The sequence below is a fragment of the Elephas maximus genome, chromosome 5, assembly GCF_024166365.1.
Source record: "Elephas maximus indicus isolate mEleMax1 chromosome 5, mEleMax1 primary haplotype, whole genome shotgun sequence".
NCBI classification, from domain to species: domain Eukaryota; kingdom Metazoa; phylum Chordata; class Mammalia; order Proboscidea; family Elephantidae; genus Elephas; species Elephas maximus.
In genome coordinates, this window is record NC_064823.1 from 161,802,736 (window position 1) to 161,820,890 (window position 18,155).

An 18,155-nucleotide genomic window follows, 5' to 3' on the forward strand; every position below is an offset into this window, starting at 1 on the left:
CTCTTTTTAGTCTTTTGGTGAAGTCTTTTGATGAGCATAGGTATTTCATTTTTAGAAGATCCCAGTTATCTAGCTTATCTTCTGATATTTGTGTATTGTTAGTTTTGTTTCATATTCTGTTAATGCCATTTATTAGGTCCTCTAGTGGCCGAGTGCTACGGCTGCTAACCAAAGGGTCAGCAGTTCGAATCTGCCAGGTGCTCCTTAGAAACTCTATGGGGCAGTTCTACTCTGTCCTGTAGGGTCACTATGAGTCAGAATTGACTTGATGGCAATGGGTTTGGTTTTTTTTTTTATTTAGGTCTTGGATACATTTTGAATTAGTTTTTGTGTATAGTGTGAGGTATGGCTCCTGTTACATTTTTTTGCAGGTGGACATCCAGTTTTGCCATCACTATTTGTCTTTTTCCCATTTGATGGACTTGGGGTCTTTGTTGATCATCAGGTGACCGCTGGTGGATGGATTTACATCGGGGTTCTCAATTCTCTTCCATTGGTCAGTATGTCTGTCATACCAGTACCAGGCTCTTTTGACTACTGTAGCTGTGTAGTAGGGTCTGAGGTCAGGTAGCGCAAGTTCTTCTACTTTATTCTTCTTCTTCAGTAGTGCTTTAGTTTTCCGGGGCCTCTTTCCTTTCCGTGTAAAGTTAGTGATTAGCTTTTCCATCTCGTTAAGGAATGCTGTTTGTATTTGGATCGGGATTGCATTGGATTTGTGGATTCCTTTGGGTAGAATTGACATTTTCACAATGTTGAATCTGCCTATCCCTGAGCATGGTATGTTTTTCCATTTATGTAGGTGTCTTTTGGTTTCTTGTAGTAGTGTTTAGTTTTCTTTGTATAGGTCTTTTACATTCCTGGTTAGATTTATTTTTAAGTATTTTGTTTTTTTAAGGGCTATTATAAATGATACTGTTTTCCTGATTTCCTTTTGTAGTTCTCTTTATTGGTGTATAGGAATCCACCTGATCTTTGTATGTTTGTCTTGTGTCCAGCCACTTTGCTGAATCTTTCTATTAGCTCCAGTAGTTTTCCTGTGGAGTCTTTTGGGTTTTCTACGTGTAGTATCATATTGTCTGCAAATAGGGACAGTTGTACTTCTTCCTTAACAATTTGAATGCCGTTTATTTCTTTCTCTTGCCTTACTGCTCTAGTTAGAACTTCCAGCACAGTGTTAAATAGGAATGGTGATAAAGGGCATCCTTGTCTTGTTCCCATTCTCAAGTGGAATGATTTCATTAAGAATGGTGTTGGCTATTGGTTTTGTATAGATGCCCTTTGTTATGTTGAGGAATTTCCCTTCCATACCTATTTTATTGAGAGTTTTTATCAGGAATGGGTGTTGGACTTTGTCTAATGCCTTTTGTGCATCTATTGAGATGATCATGTGATTTATTTATGTGGTGGATTACACTGATGGGTTTTCTAATGGTGAGCCATCGTTGCATACCTGGCGTCATGGATTGAATTGTGTCCCCCCAAAATATGTGTTAACTTGGTTGGGCCATGATTCCCAGTATGGTGTGGTTGTCCTCCATTTTGAGACTTAATTTTCCTAAAAAAGACCCAAAAAACTATGTGTTGTAAATCCTGATCTCTGTCTGTGGTTAATGAGGCAAGATTGGATTATGTTAAAGAGGATTAGGGTGGGATTGTAACGCCCTTACTAAGGTCGCATCCCTGATCCAGTGTAAAGGAGTTTCCCTGGGGTGTTGCCTGCACCACCTTTTATCTTACAAGAGATAAAAGGAAAGGGAAGTGAGCAGAGAGGGGGACCTCATCCCACCAAGAAAGCAGTGCCAGGAGCAGAGCGTGTCCTTTGTACCTGAGGTTCCTGCATGGAGATGCTCCCAGACCAAGGGAAGGTTGATGACAAGGACCTTCTTTCAGTGGCCACAGAGAGAGAGTCTACCTGTGGAGCTGATGCCCCAAATTTGGACTTGTAGGCTCCTAGGCTGTGAGAGAATAAATTCCTCTCTGTTAAAGCCATCCACTTGCGGTAGTTCTGTCATAGCAGCACTGGATGACTGAGACACCTGGTAGGAATCCCACTTCGTCATGGTGTATTATTTGTTTGGTATGATGCTGAATCCTGTTGGCTAGAATTTTGTTGAGAATTTTTGTATCTATATTCATGAGAGATATCGGTCTGTAATTTTCTTTTTTTTGTGGCGTCTTTGCCTGGTTTTGGCTTCATAGAATGAATTTGGTAGCATCCCTTCCTTTTCTGTATTCCCAGATAGAGTAGTAGGTGGTATAAGCTCTCCTCTGAATGATTGGCAGAATTCTCCAATGAATTCTGGTCAGGGATTTTTGTCTGTTGTGAGTTTTTTAAAATTACCTTTTCAGTCTCTTCTCTTGTTACGGGCCTGTTCAGATTTTCAACTTCAGTTTTTGTTAGTTTGGGTAGGTAGTGTTTTTCTAGAAATTTGTCCTTTTTCTCTAGGTTTTCAGACTTCCTGGAGTATACTTTTTCATAGTACTCTGTTATGATCCTTTTTACTTCAGTTGTGTGTGGTAATGTCTCCCATTTCATTTATTATTTGGGCTATTTGCATCTTCTCCTGTTTTTTATTTGTCACTTTCGCCAGTGGTTTGTCGATTTTGTTGATCCTTTCAAAGAACCAACCTTTGGCTTTGTTGATTCCTTCTGTTCTTTTTTATTTCGGCTCTGATCATCTTTTTTTATTTTTTTATAATTTTTATTGTGCTTTAAGTGAAAGTTTACAAATCAAGTCAGTCTCTCACACAAAAACCCATGTACACCTTGCTACACACACCCAATTACTCTCCCCCTAATGAGACAGCCTGCTCTCTCCCTCCACTCTCTCTTTTCATGTCCTTTTCGCCAGCTTCTAACTCCCTCCACCCTCTCATCTCCCCTCCAGGCAGGAGATGCCAACATAGTCTCAAGTGTCCACCTGATCCAAGAAGCTCACTCCTCACCAGCATCCCTCTCCAACCCACTGTCCAGTCCAATCCATGTCTGAAGAGTTGGCTTCGGGAATGGTTACTGTCCTGGGGCAACAGAAAATCTGGGGGCCATGACCACCGAGGTCCTTCCAGTCTCATTCAGACCATTAAGTCTGGTCTTATGAGAATTTGGGGTCTGCATCCCACTGCTCTCCTGCTCCCTCAGGGGCTCTCTGTTGTGTTCCCTGTCGGGGCAGTTATCTGTTGTAGCCGGGCACCATCTAGTTCTTCTGGTCTCAGGATGATGTAGTCGCTGGTTCATGTGCCCCTTTCTGTCTCTTGGGCTCGTAATCACCTTGCGTCCTTGGTGTTCTTCATTCTCCTTTGATCCAGGTGGGTTGAGACCAATTGATGCATCTTAGATGGCTGCTTGCTAGCATTTAAGACCCCAGACACCACTCTTCAAAGTGGGATGCAGAATGTTTTCTTAATAGATTTTATTATGCCAGTTGACTTAGATGTCCCCTGAAACCATGGTCCCCAGACCCCTGCCCCTGCTATGCTGGCCTTGAAAGCATTCAGTTTATTCAGGAAACTTCTTTGCTTTTGGTTTAGTCCAACTGTGCTGACCTCTCCTGTACTGTGTGCTGTCTTTCCCTTTACCTAAAGTAGTTCTTATCTACTATCTAATTAGTGAATACCCCCTCCCACCCTCCCTCCCTGCCCCCACTTGTAACCACAAAAGAATGTTTTCTTCTCAGTTTAAACTATTTTTCTCAAGTTCTTATAATAGTGGTCTTATACGATATTTATCCTTTTGCAACTGACTAATTTCACTCAGTATAATGCCTTCCAGGTTCCTCCATGTTATGAAATGTTTCACAGATTCCTCACTGTTCTTTATCGATGCGTAGTATTCCATTGTGTGAATATACCATAATTTATTTATCCATTCATCCGTTGATGGGCACCTTGGTTGCTTCCATGTTTTTTCTGCTCTGATCTTTATTATTTCTTTTCTTCTGGTGGCTGTGGACTTCTTTTGCTGTTCTCTACTTGTTGAAGTTGTGTAGCTCATGTTTTCATTTTGTCTCTTCTTTTTTTGATGTGTGCATCTAATGCTATATAAATTGGCCTCTGAGTGCTGCCTTTGTTGTGTCCCAAAGGTTTTGGTATGATGTATTTTCATTCTCGTTTGATTTTAGGAATTTTTTTATTCCGTCTTTGATTTCTTCTATTACGGAGTGGTTTTTCAGCAGGGTAGTTTTAGGGAGGGTTCTCTAGAGAAGCAAAACCAGTAAAGCATATAAATACATATAAACCCGTGCTGTCGAGTCGAATATAGAGAGAGATTTATATTAAGGAAATGGCTTATGGGATTATAGAGGCTGGAACGTCCCTTGTCCATGGATCAGGATAGAGGCTTCTCTCAATTCACATGGCTGCAGGGGCTGGCAAACCCAAGATCAGCAGGTCAGAGAGCAGGGCTGCCGCTTTTAGTCTGTGAAGATCTACAAATCCCAGATCTGCAGATAAGCTGATAGTTCGAGTCCCAAGAGCTGGAGGTCAGATGAACAGGAGGCAGCCGCAGGATCCAGAACGAGCAAAAAAAGCCAGAACATCTGCGTATTTGGATGCAGCCCACACATCCAAGAAAACGCCCCTTCAGCTGAGTGGCTACTCACAGCAGATTCAGTCCTGGGAGTGATCACATATCAACACTTGAGAATCATGGCCCAGCTAAGTTGACACACAATCTTAACCATCACAAGGGTGTTATTCAGTTTCCACATATTTGATTTTTTTTCCTTGCTCTTGCTGTTGTTAGTTTCTACCTTGATGGCATTGTGATCAGAGAAGATACTTTGTATTATCTCAGTGTTTTGGATTTTGTTGAGAGTTGCTTTGCGGGCCATGATGTAGTCTATTCTGGTAAACGTTCCATGTGCTTTGGAAAAGAGTATGTACTTTTACTGCTTATGGGTGGAGTATTCTGTATATGTCTATGAGGTCAAGTTGGCTGATTGTGGCCTTTAGATCTTCTGTATCTTTGCTGAGTTTCTTTCTAGATATTATGTCCTTTACCGAGAGTGGTATGTTGAAGTCTCCTACTATTGTTTTTGTTGTTGTTAGGTACCATTGAGTCAGTTCCAATTCACAGCGACCCTGTGTACAGCAGAATGAAACACTGCCCAGTCCTGCGCCATCCTCACAATCGTCGTTATGCTTGAGCCCATTGTTGCAGTCACTGTGTTAATGTGTCTCATTGAGGGTCTTCCTCTTTTTCTCTGACCTTCTACTTTACCAAGCATTGTGTCCTTCTTCAGGGACTGATCCCTCCTGAAAACATGTCCAAAGTATATGAGATGTAGTCTCGCCATCTTTGCTTCTAAGGAGCATTCTGGTTGTACTTCTTTCAAGACATATTTGTTTATTCTTTTGGCGGAATTTTTTTTTGGCAGTCCATGGTATATTGAAATTCTTCACTTATACCATAATTCAAAGGGATCGGTTCTTCTTCAGTCTTCCTTATTCATTGTCCAGCTTTCGTGTGTGTAGGAGGCTATTGAAAACACTGTGGCTTGGGTCAGGTGTACCTTAGTTGTTCAAAGTGACATCTTTGCTTTTCAACACCTTAAAGAGGTCTTTGCAGTGGATTTGCCTAACGCAGTGCGTTGTTCGATTTCTTGATTGCTGCTTCCAGGGATGTTGATTGTGGATCCAGTAAAATGAAATCCTTAACAACTTCAACCTTTTGTCTTTTTATCATGATGTTGCTTGTTGCTCCAGTTGTGGGAATTTTTGTTTTCATTATGTTGAGCTGAAGGCCATAGTCTTTGATCTTCATCAGTAAGTGCTTTAATTCCTCTTCAGTTTTAGCAAGCATAATGTAGGTTTTTAATGAGTCTTCCCCCAATCCTGATGCCCCGTTCTTCATATAGTCCAGCTTCTTGGATTGTTTGGTCGGCATACAGATTGAATAGGTATGGTGAAAGAATACAACCCTGACACTCACTTTTCCTGATTTTAAACTACTCCGTATTCCCTTGTTTTGTTTGAATGACTGCCTTATCTGTGTATAGAGTCCTCATGAACATTGTTAGGTATTCTGGAATTCCCATGCTTTGCAGTGTTATCCATAATTAGTTTTGATCCGCACATTTGAATGCCTTTGCGTAGTCAATAAAACACAGGTAAACATCTTTCTGGCATTCTCTGCTTTCAGCCAGGATCCATCTGACGTCAGCAATGACATCCCTGGTTCCACGCCCTCTTCTGAATCTGGCCCGAATTTCTGGCAGTTCCCTGTTGATATACTGCTGCAGCTACTTTTGAATGATCTTCACCAAAATTTTGCTTTCATGTGATATTAATGATATTATTCGGTAATTTCTGCATTCGGTTGGATCCCCTTTCTCGGGAATAGGCGTAACTAGGATCTCTTCTAGGGAGTTGGTCAGGTAGCTCTCTTCCAAATTTCTTGCCGTAGACCAGTGAGCACTTCCAGTGCTGCATCTGTTTGTTGAAACACCTCAGCTGGTATTCTGTCAATTCAATTCCTAGAGCCTTGTTTTTTGCCAGTGCCTTCAGTGCAGCTTGGACTTTGTCCTTCACTACCATTGGTTCCTGATCATGAAATGGTTGAACATTGACTAATTCTTTTTTTGTGTATTCCTTCCATCTGTTTTGATGCTTCCTGTGTTGTTTAATATTTTCCCCATAGAATCCTTCAGTATGGCAACTTGAGGCTTGAATTTTTTCTTCAGTTCTTTGAGTTTGAGAAATGCTGAGCGTGTTTTTCCGTTTTTGGTTTTGGGTCTCTAGGTCTTTGCACATTTAATTGTAATACTTTGTCTTTTCAGGCCGCCCTGTGAAATCTTCTGTTCAGCTCTTTTACTTCATAATTACTTCCTTTTGCTTTAGCTAGTCAATGTTCAAGAGCAAGTTTCAGAGTCTCTTCTGACATTTATTTTGTCTTTTCTTTCTTGCCTGTTTTTTTTTTATGACCTCTTGCTTTCTCCATGTGTGACGTCCTTGATGTTATTCCACAACCTGTCTGGTCTTCGGTCATTAGTGTTCAATGTGTCAAATCTGTTGTTTAGTTGGTCTCTAAATTCAGGTAGAATATTCTCAGTGTTGTACTTTGGCCTTTGTCGACTTGTTCTAATTTTCTTCAGTTTCAGCTTGAACTTGCGTATGAACAATTGATGGTCTGATCGGCAGTTGCCCCTGGCCTTGTTCTGACTGATGATATTGAGTTTTTACATCGTCTCCACAGATGTAGTCAACTTGATTCCTGTGTATTCCCCCTGGGGAGGTCCACCTGTGTAGTTGCCGTTTATGTTGCTGAAAAAAGGTATTTGCATTTCCATTCCTACCAGTAATTTAAAATGATGTGGTTTCTGTGTAGAACAATTCTGCAGTTCTTCAAAATGTTAAACGTAGAATTACCATATGACTCAGCAGTTTCACCAGTTCCTAGGTATATATCCCAAAGACTTGAAAGCAGAGACTGAAATAGATGACTTGTACATCACTGTTCATTGCAACATTATTCATAGTAGCCAAAAGATAGATACAACCCAACTGTACATCCATGGATTAATGGATAAACAAGAATGTGGTGTATACAAACAATGAAATATTATTCAGCCATAAAGAGAATTAAGTTCTGATATATGCTATGACATGAATGAACCTTCAAACTATGCTGAAAGAAGTTAGTCATACATAAAAGGACAAATACTGTATGATCCCAATTTATGAAATATTTAGAATAAACAAATGCATCAAGGAAGAGTTTATTTGTGGTTACTAGGGGCAGGAGGAAGGAGCCATGACAATGCAGTAGTTAAGTGCCTGACTGCTAACCAAAAGGTTAGTGGTTTGAACCCATCAAGCTGTTCTGTGGGAGAAAGATGGGGTGGTCTGCTTCCATAAAGATTACAGCCTTGGAAACCCTGTGGGCCAGTTCTTCTCTGTCCTATAGGGTTGCTGTGAGTCAGAATCAACTTGAAGGCGGTGGGTTTGGTTTTTTTGGGTTTTAGTCAGGATAGGCCTCTCTGAGGAGGTGACATTTGATAAGAGATGTGAATGAGACGGGGGAGGAAGTTTTTTGTGCATCTCGGGAAGAGCGTTTGACGGTGGAATCTTATCTCACTGTCCATGGTTTGTTGGGCGCCTGTTTTAGTTCACAGGCCAGTCTTGTTCCCAGTTGATACCATTAATCAAATTATTGTTGCATAATGCTTGAGACAGGAAGGGAGGGTTAGGAATGGAACTTGAGCCTTAGGGAGTGAATTCCCTTCAGGACTGAGTGTCTGCTGAAAGAAGGGATGTGATGTTCAGCCAAGGATCTTTAGGGGAACCAGCTGACCTGTCATTCCAGAGAACTTAGTCTGTTCTCAGCATCGTCTGCATGGGCTGCCGCACAGGGACTTTGACAGCGTCCTCATCTCCTCACGTCTCTGGAACATTGACTGAGCTCTGCTTTCTGCATAGGATGTTTGATTGTTGATCTGTTTTGGAAAGCAGGGAATTTCTTCAGGGAAGCATTGATTTTCCAGCCATTAGGTGATAAGGGTATGAATTTTCTTTGTCTCAGTTTCTAAGTGAAAATAGTAGCATTTAAGAGATTTATTGATTCTTTGAAGTTACTAAAAGGCCTTCATTGTACCAGACAAGTACAGGTCACTGGAGAGTCAGAGGTAACAGGCACGCAGATCCTGCACTTCAAAGGTTCACAGTTTGTCAGGTCAGACAGACAGGAAGTCAGTGAGGGCGACAGCACAGGGCTCTTGCTAGGGCTTTCGCTGTAAGGACACGAAGGAGAATATCTCTGTCCGAGCTGTTCAGGCCAGTGAGATGTTTCATATCATGCGCTCACAGCTATTTTATCATTTCTGTTTTATAAAAATCAAGCCAGCAGTTCTCTTTTAAAGTACATTTTATTTTCTCTAAGTGAATAATTTCCATTTTGATTGCTTCATAAAGCGCTAGGGTGATGTACAGACCTCCTGGAAACAGTGTAGATTTTGCTGACTCCAACTATGGAAGGCTGCTGGTATCTTTTTCATAAAATGAGTTACTTGTACTTTATTTCACCGCTTAAGGCCATTGACCCCAGATTTTACTGTGCTGTGAAAAAGCCGTGACATCATCTTTATTCTCAGTAAAAAATCAAGGCTCTGTGACACTTGCAAGAATAGATAGGTGAGTTACATCTTACTGGTTGTACATTTTTTCCCCAAGAAGTATATGGAAAGGTGGGTGTTTTGAAACTCAGGTAATCAGGACATTAGTAACTGTGGAAAATAGCTGTAGTGTAACTTTAAGAGTTGGTTTAAAGGGTTAGAAAATGTCATTCCTTTATAGAAGATCTTCCTTTTTTCCTCAGGCTGCTTTTAGATTTTTTTTTTTTTTTTTTGCTATTCTGCAAATTCCTTGTTTTCCCTGTGCTGGTTTCTGAATAATTTTTTTCAAACCTATCTTTTCATTCACTAATTCTCTATTTGTGTCTATTTGCTGTTGTCAGGTGCCCTCTACTTTATTTCACCTCATAGCGACCCCATATTACAGAGTAGAACTGCCCCATAGGGTTTTCTTGGCTGTCATCTTTGTGGAAGCAGATGGCCAGGTCTTTCTCTGAGGAGCGGCTGGGTTGGTTTGAACTGCCAGCTTTTGGTTCGTGAGCTGCCGTTAATTCATCTGTAGATTTAAAAAAAGAAATCAGTGTTGTATTTCATTTCTAAAAGTTTTATTTGATTTCTTTTTCAACTCCACTTTCTTGTTTTTGATAGTGTATTCTTCTTGTCATATTGGCAATTAATTTATTTTTTAAACATTTTATACTGTTTGGTCTGTGTTCTGTATTATAATTCTAGTATCTGAAGTGTTGAGGATCTAAACCTATGGTTTAGTGTTTCTGATGGCTGTCACTTGTGGAGGTTGTTTCTGGGTTTGTTGACTTGGAGCTCATGTTTAATTGATTTCATCCTGTGGAAACACCTGGGGATCAAAATTGATATTTCTTCCTGAGAGGATTTGAATTTACGTCACCCACCGGAGACCACTTTAGCCCTGTTATAAGGTCTTTTTTCGCCTCTAGCAATGCTTGTCTTGGCATTTGTTCGCTGATAACAGCACCTTTGGGAGGCGTTTTCCATTCAGAGTTCCAGTTTCAATTTCATGGTTTTGGGTCTTTGGCCCTTGGAGGTTTCATGTATTTCTGAAAATGCAAGTAACATTTGTTTTTTATGGAGAATCTTCTTGAGTGGAACAGCCTCACAGAATATCTGCTTTATTTGAGATCTCTAAATGTTTTGTTATTGGTAGTGGAAGTAGTAGCGTGCTGTTCTAAAAATGATGAAAGGCATTTTCAGTAAGAGGCTGATTGTAACACGCACAGTCTGAAGGTCCGTGGAAGGACGAGGTGAAGGCCGAGGTGTGTCGTCCGTGTTCTGCTTGGCACACACAGGGAGCATCCAGCTCCAGCTTTACCACTGAGCATCACCACGTGAGACTTTGTAAAGTTATTATTTCTGCCCAAGACTTAATTTTATCATCTGTAAAATGACCAGGGGACTTTTCAAGTTCCTTCTGGTGCTCAAAATGTGTGATTTCAGGTTTTTGTTTTTCTACAGTATAGATTTAATAAGCGTTTAGTGAAGGTCTGTGTTCAGAGCATTGTGTTGGGCACGTCAGAAGGTAACTGTGATAGCTGTTGCCTTTAACAGACATGCAGCCTAGAGGTTGAATTAAAAATTGATGCTTACAGATCAGTGGTCCAGTTTGTACGAGAGAGTTCGAATAAGCAGTGGCTATGTGTGTAGCTGTGCACATACTGTCCCCAGTGGTCTCCCAGTACCCTTTCTATGGAGAGTCAGTCAGTCTTTAAAGATGCTACTGCTATCTCCAATGATAATATTAATGATACAAAAAAAAAAAAAAATTGCCGTTGCGTCAATTCCGACTCACGCCTACCCTCTAGGACAGAGTAAAACTGCCCTGTAGGGTTTCCAAGAAGTAGCTGGTGGATTTGAACTGCTAACCTTTTGGTTAGCAGCATAGCTGCCATTTGTTGAATATTTACTAGGTGCCAGCCACAGTACTAAACATGTGACACAAATTTTACTCGTGTAATCTTAAACCAAGGAAGTGTAGACAGTGATACCCCCATTTTACATATAAACAGGCAGAGAGAGATGAAGAGATGTGCGCAAGATTACACAGCAAGCAAGTGGCTGAAGTGGGATCAACTTAGGCATGTCGCTAGTAATGTCTGAACTCTAGATATGAGCAAAGCACATTTATAAATCAGCTAGCATTGAGAGACTAATGGAATTTTTATGAGGACCAAAGCCAAATTATCTTCTGTACCAGTGTTACCACTCCGAGTTTGGAAATATAAACAGAATAGGATACATTGAAGTTCACTTCAATTTGTTCAGTTAAACAGATGGTTGGCTTATCTTTCATTGCCTCACCCAGAGTTGTTTTCAAAACCACACCCAAGTCAGTTTCAGTTCTCTTCCCTACAGTATTGACTTAGAGATTGAGCTAAAGTGATATCTCACTAAATAATGGGTGCTAAATGTGTTAATACAGATTGAATGTAGCAATTTTACTTAAAAAATTAAACACTAAAGTCAGATGAGTTTATAATGGAATATACTTTTAATTAAAATATATTTTAACTTTTAATTGGTTAAACTGTTTTTGAATTTTTGAATTAATTTTTTTAGCCCATTGCTTTTGAGTTCCCATTAGATGCTAGAATAATTAAAATATTTACTATTTTATTTGGGGTCCACTGTTGGCCAGACATTGTACTAGATATTTTACATTGATTATTTCTAATTGTCTCAACAACCTTGGGACATATGACTTAATGTATTTTATTACAAATGAGGAAACGGAGGCACAAAAGATAATAAACTTTTCAAGGTCAGACAGTTGTAGGTTATGAAGCAGTAAAGGGCGCTGCAGGTGTTACCCCAGTGCAGGTTCTGCTCGATGTAGCTTCTTGTCAACAAAGACACACTGAGATGAGGAGGGGGAGAGTATTTATTCCAAGTGCGCAGGCAAGGAGCACGGAGGTGTAGACCTCAAATCAAGCTCCCTGAGCAAAGGGAGGCAGAACCTTTTATACTGTCTCTCACAAGGAAGTACGTACAAACATCATGGACTACACAGGTTATCATGGCTTGTAGGCGCAGTAAGACAAATTGCAGGTTTTTCTTTGGCGTGCAGGCTGGTAAACTGGGTTTGGCTGGCTTGAATCATATCCGGTGCTTTGGGGACAGCGGACGGGAGGGGGCAGGTTCTGCTTGGTTTGAGCAGCTCCCAGCTGAGCCACAGCCCGCGCCGTCACCTAAGGTTTTGTTTGGTAATGGACAGGAGGAGCAGGTAAGGAGCTCCTGACTGCCTTGGCTATCACTGTTACAGAAATAGAAACATGGATCAGCTGTCTACGGTGGAGAGTCTTTGAGGAAAGATTATTAGCATTGATATAACTGAAAGACAACTTGGAAAACCTGGTTTGCTCTGTGTCTTAGGCTAGGTTCTCTAGAGAAGCAAAACCAGTAAAGTGTGTAAATGTAGAGAGAGATTTATATCAAGGAAACAGCTCATGTGGTTGTAGATGTTGGAACATCTCAAGTCCACGGGTGAGGATAGAGGTTTCTCCTGATTCACGAAGCTGCAAGGGCTGGCGAACCGAAGATCAGCAGGGCTCTTGCTCAGAGGCTGCAAAGATCCACAGATTGCAAGATCAGCAGGCAAGACCTCAGGTAAGCTGCTAGCTAGCTAAAGTTCCAGGAGCTGGAGGTCAGATGAACAGGAGCCAGCTGCAGGATCCAGAGCGAGCAAAAGCCCACGAGTGTTGCCAGAAAGTCCACTTACATTTAATGCAGACCACACCCCCAAGGAAACTCCCTTTCAGCTGATTGACTGCTCACAGCAGATCCTATCATGGGGTTGATCACATTATATCAAATCTCATCATGGAAGTGATCACAAAATCATACGACCGCCAAACCACTGACAGTCATGGCACAACCAAGTTGACATACAACCTTAAACATCACCCTCTGTCAATATCATATATTATTCATCAAATAAATTCCAGGAGGATGAAAGAGGCATGTTTAAAATTGTAACAACACTGTGGAGAAAAACAAAAAGGTTTATCAGAGACTGCCTTGAAACGTCTTGGAACATTTTATTAGACATGTGCCTAGGAAGGAAGGGTAACTTTCCCTTTAAAATAAAAATAAATTAGAATGGAAGAGATTTAACAAATCTAAATATAGAAAATGTTAAAATATTTGCTCATTGAAAAATAAAATTACAGAAGATAATAGGCCGGGAAAGTCAGATTAGGGAAAAGTCTAATAGTTCTACTACTTTTTATCAAATACCTTTTTCCAGTAACATGAATGGTGACTGTACATGTGGACCTAACCAGATGGAATACACACAGGAATCAAATCAACTATATCTGTAGAAAGAAATGGTGGAGAAGCTCAATATCATCAGTCAGAACAAGGGCAGGGGCCGACTACAGAACAGACCATCAGTTGCTCATAGGAAAGTTCAAGGTGAAGCTGAAGAAAATTAAAACAAGTCCATGAGGGCCAAAATACGACCTTGAGTATATCCCACCTGTAATTGGAGATCATCTCAAGAACAGGTTTGATGCGTTGAGCACTAATGATGGAAGACCACACGAGTTGTGGGATGACATCAGGAACGTCATACTTGAAGAAAGCAAGAAGGCCAGGATTGTCAAAAGGATCTGCTGCTGTTGGGGTCACACTTTTTGGGTGGTTAGTTTATTTGCAGTGTTATTATTTGAGAGGGCATTTTTTGAACTGTTGTATGGAAATCGTTTTAAAGTATGTTGTGTAAATTGCCACTTAGTTAACCAGAGTTCTTATTCTTTTGAGGACTGGTGCTGAAAACTTGACTCAATAGATTGTTTCTATCTTGTATAACTCTAAGAAGGTCAAGACAGGCTGCAAGATTTTCCTAGGAAGACAGTAAAGAAAAGAATCAGCTGTTTGGTCATTTCAGAACTGGGTGAAGGTCAGGTTAAATTTGCTGGTATTGCTTAGCTCAGTAGCACATGGTAGCGTGGAAGGGAAGCGTCATCTCTTCTCCTTTGAAGTAGAGGGTCTCTTCTAAGCACACACTACTTCCTGTTTCACCTGGTCCTCTTGCAGAGTTCCTCCCACTTTCCAATTGCATAATTGCCCCTTACTGTGTCTGGGTGAAATCAGCTCTCAGTGATTTGAGGAATGTGAATCTTTCCTGCTGTCCTCCAAGTTGTTTTCCCCCTCGATTGAGAAGATTTTACTTCTAAAAGTTTCATCTGTACTCTCATATTTAAAGCATTTATGCGTGGAAACCCTGGTGGCGTAATGGTTAAGTGCTGTGGCTGCTAACCAAAAGGTCAGCAGTTTGAATCCACCAGGTGCTCCTTGGAAACTCTATGGGGCAGTTCTACTCTGTCCTGTAGGGTTACTGTGAGTCGGAATAGACTGGACCGCAATGGTAATGATATTCATATGTGGATCTTCTTGTGGCTAGCATTTTGTTTTTATTTTTAACCCCCCCCCCAAAAAAAAAACCCCAAAAACCAAACCGATTGTTGTTGAGTTGATTCTGACTCATAGCAGCCCGATTGGGTTTTCAAGGAGTGGCTGGTTGATGGGAATTGCCGACCTTTTGATTAGCAGCTGAGCTCTTAACAGTAGTAAAAAAAGGAGTACAAAAATTAGTAGGGTTTTCCTTAATCCCAAAAAGATTAGTACTTTTTGGAAAAAATGGGATTTTTATTTGTGAGGTTGATTGGCATTAATTTAGGTGAGTAAAATAATTTTAACCATCAAAAGTTAATTTGTTTAATATTCCTTGTTGTTGTGTGCTGTTCAGTTCATTCCGACTCATAGTGACCCTATAGGATGGAGTAGAACTGCCCCATAGGGTTTCCTAGGCTTAAATCTTTATGGGAGCAGATGACCAGGTCTTTTCTCCTGCAGTTACTAGTGGGTTCGAACCACCGACCTTTTGGTTAGCAGCCAAGTGCTTAACCATTAACCATTGTGCCACCAGGGTTAGGTATGTATTTTATTACATTCCAAGAGCTTTAAAACTGGTAGTTTTATTATTAATCAGAATATTTAGTTAACTAGAGCTTTCTGTTTAATATCCATATTGAAATATACCCTGTCGCTGTGGTGACCATGATCTAAGGAACATCTGGCTTAACTGGCATAACATAGTTTATAAAGAAAACGTTACGCATTCTACTTTGGTGAGTAGCGTCTGGAGTCTTAAACGCTTGTGAGTGGGCCACCTGAGATACTCCACTGGTCTCACCCCTTCAGGAGCGAGGAAGAATGAAGAAAACTAAAGACACAAGGGAAAGATTAGTCCAAAGGACTGACGGACCACAACTACCACAGTCTCCACCAGACTGAGTCCAGCACAGCTATATGGTGCCTGTCTACCACCACTGACTGCTCTGACAGGGATCACAATAAAGGGTTCCGGACAGAGCTAGAGAAAAATATAGAACAAAATTCTAACTGTCAAAAAAAGGCCAGACTTGTGGGCCTCCAGAGACTGGAGAAACCCTGAGAGTATGGCCTCCGGACACCCTTTTACTTCAATAATGAAGTCACTCCTGAGGTTCACCCTTCAGCCAAGGATTGGACAGGCCCATAAAACAAAACAAGACTAAAGGGGTGCACCAACCCAGGGGCAAAGAAGGCAGGAGGGGACAGGAAAGCTGGTGATTGGAGTTGGTAACTAGTGCCACAAAACAACATGTGTACTAACAGTTTATTGAGAAGCTAGTTCTGTAAACCTTCATCCAAAGTACAATAATAAAAGGAAAAAAATCCGGGGGGAAAAAAAGAAAGAAAGAAAGAAATGGCCCCTGTCTACCCAGCAACTTCAGGGAGTTTCCTCTGTCTGAGCCTAGAGCTGACTTGTCAAGAAGGAGAGCCTTCCATGAACAAAGGGAGGGAGTTGAAGGTACCCCTGTCATGATTCCGCTGGCCGGTGAGTGCGCAACTCACAGAACTTGCTGCTCGCACCATAAGAACAGCAGACATCCGATAGAGCTTATCATGTCCAGTCCTCTACAGTCTTGTAAGACATACTAGCATCCCCCTCCTATCGATGAGAAGAACTGAGGTAGAGATTGGGAGCTGGCCCAGGGACCCGTTGTTAAGTGTCCTTGCCATTGCATGGCACTGCCTTTCAGCATCCACAGGACCTGAGGGTCCTACAACTCGCTCACGTACTTTTTTACTGTCTACAGACCTCCCACGGGAGACTGACTTCATCCAGATTACAGGTGGAAAACAGCTGTGGGACCATCCAGAAACAACCAAGAAAACGGCCTGTTCTTGTTTCAGCAAAGCAATACGAGGGGCTGCAGAGGGAGGGAGGGGTTGGCAGAAGCCACTGCCTCGCAGATGTTGGCCTCTGCCTCGCAGATGTTGGCCTCTGCCTCGCAGATGTTGGCCTCTGCAACTCTGTTGTGTGCTGACCTCGTTACATGGCTGCAGTACAATTCGTGTGTGCGGTTTTAACAACGTAAATCACAGGCCGTGTTCTACATATTAGTCACGTTAACAATTTTATAACTGAATAGTTTACCGTCTTATGGTTTCATAATTATTCTATTCCCCTGGTATTGATAAGTATTTTTTTCAGGGAAGCGTTCTTATCTTTTAGGATAGTGCTGTGGGGCAGTCCCTCCTAGGTTGCAGAGTGGGTTTGTTCTTCCTTCTGACATCTCCGTAGAGCATTCATGCGTGTGTATCTGTTTAACCTCTGCCTCCTGACGTACACAGCTGGGTAGCCCTGCAATCTAGGTGGACCTCATTGTAGTACAACACACTCTTAATTGCTGCTTCTGTGAGGTCTAGGATTCTCCTTTTCCTACTTTTTTAGTTTCTTACTTTTATTTCCCTGTCCCTGGGGAAACTCTATTGGGCAGTTCTACCCTGTCCTATAGGGTTGCTATGAGTCGGAATCGACTCGATGCAATGGGTTTTTTTTGGGTGCACAGTGGTTAAGAGCTCAACTGCTAACCAAAAGGTTGGCAGTTCGAATCCACTTGGAAACCCTATGGGGCAGTTCTACCCTGCCCTATAGGGTTGCTGTGAGTTGGAATTGACTCGATGGCAATAGGTTTGTTGTTTTTTTTCTTTTGGCAGTTGTACTTGCTTGAGTCTCTGGGTCAAACAAGCTCTAGGCAGATCTCGCTACTTTTGCTTTGTGTATCAACTTTGGGAATTGACGTAATTCTTAGAAACATGAAACCGAGGTAATTCAGAGGCACAAAACCCAGTTTGATTTACAGATCGTCCATTCGCAGTCTGGAATTTTCTTGCATGCGGTGAGCTGAGGTTTGGAGTCCGTTTAGTGTGCTGTGCGTCCCTAGGGCCTGTTCAGTCATACGTCAGTTGGGATAGAATGAAGCAAAGCAATGGCTTTTCTTAGGTGTTTCTCCTAAAATTGAATGTCTGTGGAGATTAGAGTTAGACTACCATTGCCGGCCCAGAATATCAGACCTGGAGGTGAATTATCCTCTTTTAATACGTATTTCTCCAGGGTCTGTTACGTATTTGCCCTGTGAACACAGCAGTGTAGGAGACAGCCGAGCTCCTGCCCCCTTGGGGATGGCATTCTCATAGGGACAACAGATGTTAAATTTTTGTCAGTGACACTAATAGCTAACATTTGAGCGTGCCCTCTGTGCCAGGCACCTTTAAAAAAAATTTTTTTTTTTATTGATTTTTTGGTGAAAATTTACACAGCACGTTAGGTTCCCATTTGACAATTCCCACACTAATTGTTCAGTGACATTAGTGACATTTATCACCATGTGTCAGCGTTCTCTGTAATTGTGTTCTGGTTGTTCCATTTCTACAGCTCTAGTTTCCCTGCCCCTGTGTCTTCTCATCTTTGCTTCTGAGTAATTGTTGACACTTTGATCTCATACAGATGGTTTTTAAGTAGATCAGACACCTTTTTCTAAGTATTTTACGTGCGTGAACTTTATAAGGTAAGTACTGTTGGCTATCCTCATATTTCAGATGTGGAAACCGAGCCTGGAGAAGTTAATAATTTTCCCAAAGTTACCGAGCCCAGTAGTGGCTGAGCTCGAATTTGAACTCAAGCAGTGTGGCTTGGGAGTCTGTGCTCTGACAGTGGCGATA

The 18,155-nt window shown here is 41.4% G+C and overlaps 1 protein-coding gene across 13 annotated transcripts in view; it reads left to right on the forward strand.

Annotated features, from left to right (window-relative positions):
- Positions 1 to 18,155, forward strand: part of ADD1 (adducin 1) — a 103,740-nt gene that overhangs the window by 27,106 nt on the left and 58,479 nt on the right. Inside the window, exon 1 of one of the 13 annotated variants that reach the window (XM_049886621.1) lies at positions 6,844 to 7,270. The exons of 11 other annotated variants lie outside the window; for them this stretch is intronic. The gene's annotated coding sequence lies outside the window, so the exon portion shown is untranslated. Of the gene's footprint in view, positions 1 to 6,843; positions 7,271 to 7,310; positions 8,497 to 18,155 lie in introns of those variants that run through there. One more of the 13 variants, XM_049886620.1, reaches the window with a different exon arrangement.